Below are 13177 nucleotides of genomic sequence, written 5' to 3' on the forward strand. Positions count from 1 at the left end.
GAAAGCAAATCTGACAGCTGTGAAAATAGAAAAGCGAGGGATCAGGAGGGGATGGAGGGATGAGCATTATGGTTGGGGCGGTTGAAATATACTGAACAAAAATATAAACGCAACATGCAACAATTTCAAAGATTTTACTGAGTTACAGTTCATCTGTTGGTCACAGATAAAAATAAATATAAAGTAGGGGCGTGGATCAGAAAACGAGTCACTATACTGGTGTGAACACCATTTGCCTCATGCAGCTCGACACATCTCCTTCGCATAGAGTTGATCAGGCTGTTGATTGTGGCCTGTGGAATGTTGTCCCACTTCTCGTCAATGGCTGTGCGAAGTTGCTGGATATTGGCGGGAACTGGAACACGCTGTCCTACACGTCGATCCAGAGCACCCCAAACATGCTCAATGGGTGACATGTCTGGTGAGTATGCAGGCCATGGAAGAACTGAGACATTTTCAACTTCCAGGACTTGTGTACAGATCCTTGCGACATGGGGCCGTGCATAATCATGCTGAAACATGAGTTGATGGCTGCGGATAAATGGAACCACAATGGGCCTCAGGATCTCTTCATGGTATCTCTGTGCATTCAAATTGCCATCGATAAAATGCAATCGTGTTCATTGTCCATAGATTATGCCTGCCCATACCATAACCCCACTGCCACCATGGGGCACTCAGTTCACATTTACATTTACGTCATTTAGCAGACGCTCTTATCCAGAGCGACTTACAGTTAGTGAGTGCATACATTTTTCATACTGGCCCCCCGTGGGAATCAAACCCACAACCCTGGCGTTGCATGCGCCATGCTCTACCAACTGAGCTACAGCAAACCGCTCGCCCACACGACACCATATACGTGGTCTGTGGTTGTGAGGCCAAATGGAGGCGGCTTATGGTAGAAAAATGAACATGTAATTATCTGGCAACAGCTCTGGTGGACATTCCTGCAGTCAGCATGCCAATTACACGCTTCCTCAAAACTTGCGACATCTGTGGCATTGTGTTGTGTGAGTTACCTTTTATTGTCCCCAGCACAAGGTGTTCAATCAGCTGCTTGATATACCACACCTGTCATGTGGATGGATTATCTTGGCAAAGGAGAAATGTTCACTAACAGGGATGTAAACACATTTGTGCACAAAATTTGATATAAATAAGCTTTTTGTGTGTATAAACCATTTCTGGGATATTTTATTTCAGCTCATGAAACAATGGACCAACACTTTACATGTTGCGGTTATATTTATGTTTAGTGAAAGTACAGCCAGTGGCAATACGAACATGAATAGGGATCGATAAAAGGTGGTGATGTGGTGGCTTCTGGCTTGATATTTCTCAAAGGGTTCAGAGAGTTACATCCCCATTCAACACAAGAAGAGAAGGGGTGTCTCTGTGTGTCTGTACAGTTCGCAGCTCTGTGTGTACTGTTTACCTAGCAGAGTAAGTAACCCTGCAAATCATGCAAAGATTGTCTGTCTGACAGGTCGTGTTTTTCTGCTGGGAGTGTTGACAAGCCATGGGCTGATGAGCAGATGCTGCCTGCTGGGAGAGAAAGAGAAAAACCGACAAGCTGGATCTGAGTGGAGCAGTGCTAAGGCCTGGATCCTGCTGCAACACGCATGGCATGGCAGTCATCTCTCTGTAAAGACTATTTTGATACGTGCCTTCTCCTCTCTCAGCCCAGACGAGCCCCTCCACAGGACACGCTAATGAAAAGTTACAATTTCCTTAAGGAAACAGATTTCATGTTAGCCAGTCTACAACCACCAAATTACAGACTGACTGCCGAGAATATTTTCACTTATAAAACAATATACATAGGATCCAGGGTTGGGTGTTGGTGTGTGTGTGTGCACTCGTCTGTGTCTGAATAAATTGCTTTCCATTTATTTTTAACCAGTACAATAAAAGTACTGGAATTTTAGAAAACAGATATCACATGGCCTGTAAAGTTGCGTAAATTGTCTAGCTATTCTGAGTTCTCTAGATTGAGACTAAGATGCTTTTGTGTGTTTGTGTCTATGTGTGTGTATGTGTCTGTGTGCGTGTGTGTGCGTGTGTGTGCGTGCGTGCGTGTGTGGACTTTATGGTGAGAGACTAGAGCTCCACTGGGATAAGTTCCCTGAAAAAATCTACCTCTCTGAGCTAAGGCTTGGGTTTCCTCTCCTGACATCGACAGACTGCACTTTATTAATGCTTAAAGAAAGCAACGGTTGACTTTGGAATAATTGCTGCCATCTACACTACCCAAATCCCTTAATACGAGCCTTAAAGTTTAAAATTCCTCTCACCACAACAGATGTTTTTTTGGACATTGAATAATTTCATGCTTCCTGAGAAAAAATATTCCTGTGATTCTGTTCCTTTAGCCTATTATTTTACATTTTAGTCATTTAGCAGACGCTCTTATCCAGAGCGACTTACAGTTAGTGAGTGCATACATTTTTATACTGGCCCCCCATGGGAATCAAACCCACAACCCTGGCGTTGCAAGTGCCATGCTCTACCAACTGAGCTACACGGGACTCTTATATAAGACACTTAGTTACTGGCATATAAAACAGCTTTCATTGGTTTGAACCAGGGATGGGCATTTTTGATGGGGGTGGGGGCCACAAAAAATCGGAACTCATCATGAGGGGCTGTAGTGGCTTGCGGGTCTGCGTACCCACATCCATACCTCATACATCAGAGCCAGCCCTAGCAGTCAGAGCCAGTGACTGACATAACAAGACAAAAACTGCTGATGAACAACCCAATGTAAGAATTGCACCTTGTGTATTCTACTGTTCTAACTCTCAATACTAAGTTGAGACCCCGACTGAGTCCCCCCACTGAGACCTACAAAAGGTGGCCCATGACAAAAGGTGGTCCATGGGCTGCCAGTTGCCCATTCCTGGTTTGAACAGAAGCCACTTCATAATATGGCTGACCCCATTTAGTCGACAGGTCGATTGTTTGGTCAATAGGCTGTTGGTCACCGAGATTTCTTTAGTGGAGCAGTAGCAAATAAAAACATTTTAAAAAATAACATATATATATATACATATATATATATATATATATATATATATATATATATCATGGTGTACAAGACACCTGTCTGATTCGCCCTGAGTGTGGACTGATCCATTGTGGAGGCCGTGGGGATGGCACAGTCCATCCGTCTAAGACATGTGCTGCTGAAATATTATATGCTTATATTACATAAACAATGGTGCAACACTAATAAAAATAATATTATTTGATAACAAATGCGCTTTCTCCCGCGTTGGATAGCGGTCGCTGTCCACAGTTCTGAAACACATCAGTGCAATGTTGAACTGCTGCCTTTTCCTAGACCCTGTTGCTATGTGCATAATAGCAACGTTAACCAGGATATTGGTGTTGAGAACAATGCCGGAGGCAGCAGCAGAATGAGTAGATGAGAAAACAGCCCTTGCCTTATTGTCTTAGAAAAGTGAGGAGAGAGGAAACCCCAAGTTAATTAGGTCTATAATCAATAGCTTAACTGTTAAATGTGCCTGGCTTTATATATCTACAGAAATAAGACAGGTCCTGCTTCTGTTGCCTGTTTGAGTGTTTGTTTAATAGCCTACTAATTCCGTGAGCACCAAGCCTCACGCAACGACATGTCAAGTAAACAATTTCACAACCCCTGTTTCTTGATCTTCTTCTTCTTCTTCTTCTTCTTCTTCTTCTTATAATAAGTAATGTCATTATCATTAGTGGGCTTAGTATAACAGCCTTGTATAACAACCATCAAGCTGTAGGCCTAAGAGCACATCCTGTTTAGTCTTAATACCGTAACTTACTTAGGCCTACATTTAAATAATTATATAGGCTACTGTATCAATCAATCATTCATTCGTTAATGTCATCACACAGCATACAAGTCATTCATGATTTGAAATGCAATCAAGCATTGTAGTTTTACAATAAAATAAAGTCAGCCTTGAATAATTAGTTTAAACAATAAATAAACTGTTCCATTTCGGAAATTGCATTCACGAATGAGCGCGACTGTTTTTAGTCTTTGGTGTAATAAAGGCTAACAAAAACATACTCTCTGGTAAGCTTATACTTTATTTAGTGTTGTTTACATTGTTCCAAACGGTCAGAAAAATTATATTGTAAACCATACAGCACCTGTTTGGCACACATAATATGCACGCAGAGCTTGCTCCTTACATTATTTTTCTTGATCTCCAGTATTTTCCACAACTAGTCACCTGACTTTCCCTTTACCTCCTGAGCAACATGTAAATATTCCCCCGTTTTGAGTTTATTTGTCACGTCCTCTACATACATTTTTCTGTCACGTGTTACGGTGTTCAGTTTGTTATAACCAATTTATTGATGTGATTATGATATGCTATAGGCATGGTCTGCCGCTCATTAGGCAGGTTTAGGCAGCCGCCTATGCCGCAGATTGACGGGGGTGGTATCTTCTGAGCTAAACTGACCAAGATGCACCTCCAACAACAACACATTAAACCTGACAGAATTCTGCCAAAAACAATGACAATTTCTCTCAACCAGTGGCATATGGGCTTTTTAGGTGATAAGCAGTGCCCACTTTGTCAAAGGCAGGGGCACAAAATATTTTGCTGGTCCATTCCCAGCGCGCCTCTCCAGGGCTTCTAGAACATAAATCATGTAGCAGATATAGGATATGGTAGAAAGAGTATGACAATGTAATGAGACCAACACTTTTTACATAATGCAGGTTTCTTCGATCAAATAGCCTACCCTAAACGGCGCTCAATCAAATACAAAATGAGCTGTCATGTAAACAAAGCAACATATCCTACAAACAGGACAGGTCAAAGTAAAATTGACATTATGGAATGGAAAATCACAACTGTTGTCCAGGAGTTCACCCCATTGTCATGATTAGTGGTATCACGTTTGTATCTGTAAATTTTTTGACAAGCTGATCATAACGAAAAAGAAAATACTTTTGCATTTCCTGCTGTGTAAACACATTTTAAATAGGCTCGCGATAACTCCTGATCAAGTTGGGTAGCTGATATTCAGTGCTTAAATAGACAAATGGATTAGTTACATTTTCATTTTAGTCCTTTAGCAGACGCTCTTATCCAGAGCGACTTACAGGAGCTATTAGGGTTAAATGCCTTGCTCAACGGCACATCGACAGATTTTTCACCTAGTCGGCTCGGGGATTAGAACCAGCAACTTTTCGATTACTGGCACAACGCTCTTAACCACTAAGCTACCTGCCGTCCTAGTCACAGGAATCAGGACTAATAAAGCCAATACAATGGCCTGTTTTACAAACGGTGAACCTACCACTTGGATGGGCATTCATTAAATTCCATTGCGTGCCTACATGTTGGCTACACAACCTAGTAAGCTTGAGCAGACTTCTTTTGGACGTCTTTTTTAAAATCCTGTCTGCACGTCGTTTTTTCGTCTTTTACAAATGGTAGGCTTACCACATAGATGGGCATTCATAAAACTCAATTTCAGAAAACACTGTAGGCTACACCTCAGTAAGCATGGACCGACGACGCCTTTTGGACGTCTTTTTTTGGTGCAGTTCCGGACCGGCCTTGATTTCCACATCCACAGACATCAGTTTTTGGTCCGGACCAAATCTGAACCAATCATAGATGTCTTTGTTTGGTTCAGATTTGGTGCAGTCCAGACCGGCCTTGATTTCAATGTCCACAGACATAGATTTTGGTCCAGTCCGGCTGGTCCAGACCAGACAAAATCTGAACCATCATAGAGGTTTATGTTTGGTTCAGATTTTATCCAGTCTGGACCAGCCTTGATTTGGTCCAAACATAGACGTCCATAAAGTACTTATTTTCAACTTTCATTCTGAACAAAAAAATAAGCCTGATTTCAACATCCGAAAAAATCAATATTTCAGGAAAATAAGTACCTCAACTTCATTCAGAACCGAAAATGACCCTGATTTCAACATCTGGAAATACCTATTTTTCAATGTCCAGAAAATATGCCTTTTCAGCTTCCTGGAAAAAATATATTTTAAACATATAGAAAATACCTTTTCACCTTTCTTTCAGAAGCTAAATTGAACCTAACTTAAATGTCTGAAAAATACGTACAGTACCAGTCAAAAGTTTGGACAGGTACTATTCAAGGGTTATTCTTTATTTTTACTATTTTCTACATTGTAGAATAATAGTGAGGACATCAAAACTATGAAATAACACATATGGAATCATGTAGTAACCAAAATAGTAATATATTTCATATTTGAGATTCTTCAAAGTACCCACCCTTTGCCTTGATGACAGCTTTGCACACTCTTGGCATTCTCTCAACCAGCTTCATGAGGTAGTCACCTGGAATGCTTTTCCAACAGTCTTGAAGGACTTCCCACATATGCTGAGCACTTGTTGGCTGCTTTTCCTTCACTCTGTAGTCCAACTCATCCCAAACCATCTCAATTGGGTTGAGGTCGGGTGATTGTGGAAGCCAGGTCATCTGATGCAGCACTCCATCACTCTCCTTCTTGGTCAAATAGACCTTACACAGGGTCATTGTCCTGTTGAAAAACAAATGATAGTCCCACTAAGCGAAAACCAGATGGGATTGCGTATCGCTGCAGAATGCTGTGGTAGCCATGCTGGTTAAGTGTGCCTTGAATTCTAAATGAATCACAGACAGTGTCACTAGCAATGCACCCCCACACCATAACACCTCCTCCTCCATGCTTCACGGTGGGAACCACACGTGCGGAGATCATCCGTTCACCTACTCTTTGTCTCACAAAGACACGGCGGTTGGAACCAAAAATCTCAAATTTGGACTCATCAGACCAAAGGACAGATTTCCACCGGTCTAATGTCCATTGCTCATGTTTCTTGGCCAAGCAGGTCTCTTCTTCTTATTGGTGTCCTTTAGTAGTGGTTTCTTTGCAGCAATTCGACCATGAAGGCGTGATTCACACAGAGATGTGTCTGTTACTTGAACTCTGTGAAGCATTTATTTGGGCTGCAATTTCTGAGGCTGGTAACTCTAATGAACTTATCCTCTGCAGCAGAGGTAACTCTGGGTCTTCTTCTCTTCTTATTGGTGTCCTTTAGTAGTGGTTTCTTTGCATAAATTCGACCATGAAGGCCTGATTCACGCAGTCTCCTCTGAACAGCTGATGTGGAGATGTGTCTGTTACTTGAACTCTGTGAAGTATTTATTTGGGCTGCAATCTGAGGTGCAGTTAATTGCTGATTTCTGAGGCTGGTAACTCTAATGAACTTATCCTCTGCAGCAGAGGTACAGTGGAGAAAACAAGTATTTGATACACTGCCGATTTTGCAGGTTTTCCTACTTACAAAGCATGTAGAGGTCTGTAATTTTTATCATAAGTACACTTCAACTGTGAGAGATGGAATCTAAAACAAAAATCCAGAAAATCACATTGTATGATTTTTAAGTAATTCATTTGCATTTTATTGCATGAAATAAGTATTTGATACATCAGAAAAGCAGAACTTAATATTTGGTACAGAAACCTTTGTTTGCAATTACAGAGATCATACGTTTCCTGTAGGTCTTGACCAGGTTTGCACACACTGCAGCAGGGATTTTGGCCCACTCCTCCATACAGACCTTCTCCAGATCCTTCAGGTTTCAGGGCTGTCGCTGTGCAATACGGACTTTCAGCTCCCTCCAAGGATTTTCTATTGGGTTCAGGTCTGGAGACTGGCTAGGCCACTCCAGGACCTTGAGATGCTTCTTACGGAGCCACTCCTTAGTTGCCCTGGCTGTGTGTTTCGGGTCGTTGTCATGCTGGAAGACCCAGCCACAACCCATCTTCAATGCTCTTACTGAGGGAAGGAGGTTGTTGGCCAAGATCTCGTGATACATGGCCCCATCCATCCTCCCCTCAATACGGTGCAGTCGTCCTGTCCCCTTTGCAGAAAAGCATCCCCAAAGAATGATGTTTCCACCTCCATGCTTCACGGTTGGGATGGTGTTCTTGGGGTTGTACTCGTCCTTCTTCTTCCTCCAAACACGGCGAGTGGAGTTTAGACCAAAAAGCTCTATTTTTGTCTCATCAGACCACATGAGCTTCTCCCATTCCTCCTCTGGATCATCCAGATGGTCATTGGCAAACTTCAGATGGGCCTGGACATGCGCTGGCTTGAGCAGGGGGACCTTGCGTGCGCTACAGGATTTTAATCCATGACGGCATAGTGTGTTACTAATGGTTTTGTTTGAGACTGTGGTCCCAGCTCTCTTCAGGTCATTGACCAGGTCCTGCCGTGTAGTTCTGGGCTGATCCCTCACCTTCCTCATGATCATTGATGCCCCACGAGGTGAGATCTTGCATGGAGCCCCAGACCGAGGGTGATTGACCGTCATCTTGAACTTCTTCCATTTTCTAATAATTGCGCCAACAGTTGTTGCCTTCTCACCAAGCTGCTTGCATATTGTCCTGTAGCCCATCCCAGCCTTGTGCAGGTCTACAACTGTATCCCTGATGTCCTTACACAGCTCTCTGGTCTTGGCCATTGTGGAGAGGTTGGAGTCTGTTTGATTGAGTGTGTGGACAGGTGTCTTTTATACAGGTAACGATTTCAAACAGGTGCAGTTAATACAGGTAATGAGTGGAGAACAGGAGGGCTTCTTAAAGAAAAACTAACAGGTCTGTGAGAGCCGGAATTCTTACTGGTTGGTAGGTGATCAAATACTTATGTCATGCAATAAAATGCAAATTAATTATTTTAAAAATCATACAATGTGATTTTCTGGATTTTTGTTTTAGATTCCGTCTCTCACAGTTGAAGTGTACCTATGATAAAAATGACAGACTTCTACATGCTTTGTAAGTAGGAAAACCTGTCAAATTGGCAGTGTATCAAATACTTGTTCTCCCCACTGTATGTCATATTAGTGCACATAAAGATTAATGCAAATTATTCTCTATTGAACAAAAAATGTATAATTCTGGAGCCCTATTTTGACGGTAAAATATAACAATAATGGCCTAATTATCAACCCCAAACTCATGACAATCACTGCATTAGGATGCATTGCATCAATCATGCATTCCTGCTTAGATATGTTAGATGTAACAACTTATTTATTGAATGCCATCTCAGTAAGTCTATTACACTTCTTATTAAGCATTTTGAATCACTTTATGAGATTATTACAAATTGTTCTATTGCGTGACACCGCAAATATTTTTGGGGGGCTGCGACCAAATCACGGGCTGGTGCCATCAACTGAAAAAGTTAGTGGCACCAGTGCCATCAGGAAAAACGTTAGTCTGGAGCCCTGACCAAGTTACACTACTCAAAAGGCACCTAATTGGAGGAATGACCCACATGGCATGTTAGCTTTAGCTTGTGCTGAGTAAAGGGGGATTGCCTGTTAGCTTTAGCATTGGGATGGCATGTTAGCTTTTGTGCTAGCCTTAGCTACGGCTGTAGCGGTCAAGACATTTTGTCATACGGTACCTGTCATGCAAATGACTGCCGGTCTTACGGTAACTGACCGTTAATTAACATAAATACGTTTAGCATCTCAGGCCTCCACGCATACAAGCCGCATCTACATTTTTAAAAAGGTATAATAAATCCATTTAATATACAACATCACAATAAATCCATTATTTATTTTAGGCAGGTCTAAAGAAACATTTTGATATAAAGAAAATGTATTTCAGAAGAACAGAATAGCATCCCACTGGGCATAGTGAATTCAATATGAAATCAACAAAACATTTCACCATGCCATTGAATTTAGGATAAAAGTTAGGTGAAAAAAAGACCAAATGCCCTTATGTTGATGACTTTTTGCAAATCCAATTAGTTTTCCACATTGAATCAACGTCATTACATTTTTGGGGTTGAAATGACGTGGAAACAACGTTGATCAACCAGATTTTTCCCAGTGGAATATTCTGAGTCGGCCTACTGTATGTTATCTGGCTATGTGCCATTCCAATGGCAGCATAGGCTAGTTAATTTAGCAGACAAGATATGCTTATAAATTCCATGCCATTATTTTATATTATATGATTTTAAAGTAAGAAGAATATAACTAAAAATAACAGAATAAAATAGAAAGGATATTTTTCCCTTTCCTGAGCGAGTGCGCATAAGAGCTACCGTAAAACTTCAATTAAACGCAGAGTATCAAATAGCTGCTTGTCCCTTTTAATAGCCGGGCAACAACACACATTTCAGCAAATAAACGCCTGTTTTAAATAAACACAGGGTCTAAATGAATTACCATAAATGGTTTACGAGGTTTAATGTTTGATTTGTTACATTAAATAATTCAGTAATGATTTGAAAAAAATATGGCAATCATCTGTTTTTATCGGCAGTAAGATACTGATAGCAATTGGCTGCTAACAGCTGAGAACTGTTAGCTAACTGGCAAGCACAAAAACTTTGGGAGTAAAAACCGTCCAATCGCCCTTTAGTGGCGAAAGTAAGAACTGCCGAAAATGCACAGTCAAAGAGGAGAATAATAATCATAATAATATAATTATTTATCATAATTATCATTTAGCAGACGCTTTTATCCAAAGCGACTTACAGTCATATTGTCAAGGAATTTTAATGTATTTATTTTAATAAAGGGATACTAAGACAAAAGAAACGTGACAGTGTGTAAATGATAACACATTAGTGCAGGAAGAAGACATTTATTAAAATGCTGGATGTGAATGCTGGAATTAAACAATTAACTATGCAAATGAGCAAAAGCTGTGTGCATTAAGGAAATAGTTTTGTTCAGTGATTTAAGCAAATAAACGCCCGGGCTATTAATTTAAGTTTTACGGTATGTTGAGCGTAAAAGTCATCATTTGAAACAGGTCCTATACACTAGATTTAGAATCATTTTGCAACTTTAGTTGTGAATGATACAAACCTTAGAATGTCTTAGAAATCAAAACATATATGGACTGCATGATGTGGCTATATTGATGATTGGGAAATTTTCACAAAAAAAGCTTCCTTGCCTCAGGCTGCACATGCTGTTCTCCCATCAAGTGATAATATTTTCACCCATCAGACTATTCTCAATTTAATCTTGTCTTTACTAATATGTGAAGTTAGTTTCGATTTAGAATGGGCCATTTATCAAATGGGCAGGAACAGAGGCAGGGGGATAAAGACATGTCATCCGTATGCACTCGAAAAGCGCCGGGAAGGCTACTCCGGTTTTACAGCAGAGCAATGTGCTTAATATTAGCAGCTGATAAATACATATAGTCTCTCCTGAGCCTGTTGGGGAGTTGCAGCGATGAGACAAGATAGTAACTACCAATTGGGGAGAAAAATGGGATGAAATATAAATAATAACAAAGCAAAAAATACAGTGGGGAAAAAAAGTATTTAGTCAGCCACCAATTGTGCAATTTCTCCCACTTAAAAAGATGAGAGAGGCCTGTAATTTTCATCATAGGTACACGTCAACTATGACAGACAAAATGAGATTTTCTTTTCTCCAGAAAATCACATTGTAGGATTTTTAATGAATTTATTTGCAAATTATGGTGGAAAATAAGTATTTGGTCAATAACAAAAGTTTCTCAATACTTTGTTATATACCCTTTGTTGGCAATGACACAGGTCAAAAGTTTTCTCTAAGTCTTCACAAGGTTTTCACACACTGTTGCTGGTATTTTGGCCCATTCCTCCATGCAGATCTCCTCTAGAGCAGTGATGTTTTGGGGCTGTCGCTGGGCAACACAGACTTTCAACTCCCTCCAAAGATTTTCTATGGGGTTGAGATCTGGAGACTGGCTAGGCCACTCCAGGACCTTGAAATGCTTCTTACGAAGCCACTCCTTCGTTGCCCGGGTGGTGTGTTTGGGATCATTGTCATGCTGAAAGACCCAGCCACGTTTCATCTTCAATGCCCTTGCTGATGGAAGGAGGTTTTCACTCAAAATCTCACGATACTTGGCCCCATTCATTCTTTCCTTTACACGGATCAGTCGTCCTGGTCCCTTTGCAGAAAAACAGCCCCAAAGCATGATGTTTCGACCCCCATGCTTCACAGTAGGTATGGTGTTCTTTGGATGCAACTCAGCATTCTTTGTCCTCCAAACACGACGAGTTGAGTTTTTACCAAAAAGTTCTATTTTGGTTTCATCTGACCATATGACATTCTCCCAATCCTCTTCTGGATCATCCAAATGCACTCTAGCAAACTTCAGACGGGCCTGGACATGTACTGGCTTAAGCAGGGGGACACGTCTGGCACTGCAGGATTTGAGTCCCTGGCGGCGTAGTGTGTTACTGATGGTAGGCTTTGTTACTTTGGTCCCAGCTCTCTGCAGGTCATTCACTAGGTCCCCCCGTGTGGTTCTGGGATTTTTGCTCACCGTTCTTGTGATTATTTTAACCCCACGGGGTGAGATCTTGAGCCCCAGATCGAGGGAGATTATCAGTGGTCTTGTATGTCTTCCATTTCCTAATAATTGCTCCCACAGTTGATTTCTTCAAACCAAGCTGCTTACCTATTGCAGATTCAGTCTTCCCAGCCTGGTGCAGGTCTACAATTTTGTTTCTGGTGTCCTTTGACAGCTCTTTGGTCTTGGCCATAGTGGAGTTTGGAGTGTGACTGTTTGAGGTTGTGGACAGGTGTCTTTTATACTGATAACAAGTTGAAACAGGTGCCATTAATACAGGTAACGAGTGGAGGACAGAGGAGCCTCTTAAAGAAGAAGTTACAGGTCTGTGAGAGCCAGAAATCTTGCTTGTTTGTAGGTGACCAAATACTTATTTTCCACCATTTTTTTTTTTCTCAATTTGTCTGTCATAGTTGACGTGTACCTATGATGATAATTACAGGCCTCTCTCATCTTTTTAAGTGGGAGAACTTGCACAATTGGTGGCTGACTAAATACTTTTTCCCCCCACTGTATATTTGCAGTAGCCTATAGGCCAGACCAGTTATGTCCCAAAGACATCTTAAATCTTTTTTTTTTTTGGCCTTGCGCAATGTGCGGTAGGCTATTAGGTTATGTATTGTATAACAGCACAATCATTATTTTAATTCAGGCTTTTTTCGGGCTTGGGCTCATATATAGGCCTATGCATATTCTTAAGCTCTAATATGTTTCTAGATGTTCTACATGTGATGTCTTAAATGCTTTAAATTTATCTCAACGGTCAAGTGGAATTTGACTACGGTCATGAGT

General features: G+C 41.0%; 1 protein-coding gene across 1 annotated transcript in view; it reads right to left on the reverse strand.

Annotated features, from left to right (window-relative positions):
• LOC121540463 (rho GTPase-activating protein SYDE2) overlaps positions 1-13177 on the reverse strand; it is a 100320-nt gene that overhangs the window by 65072 nt on the left and 22071 nt on the right.

The sequence above is a fragment of the Coregonus clupeaformis genome, unplaced genomic scaffold (genome assembly GCF_020615455.1).
Source record: "Coregonus clupeaformis isolate EN_2021a unplaced genomic scaffold, ASM2061545v1 scaf0127, whole genome shotgun sequence".
Lineage (NCBI taxonomy): Eukaryota > Metazoa > Chordata > Actinopteri > Salmoniformes > Salmonidae > Coregonus > Coregonus clupeaformis.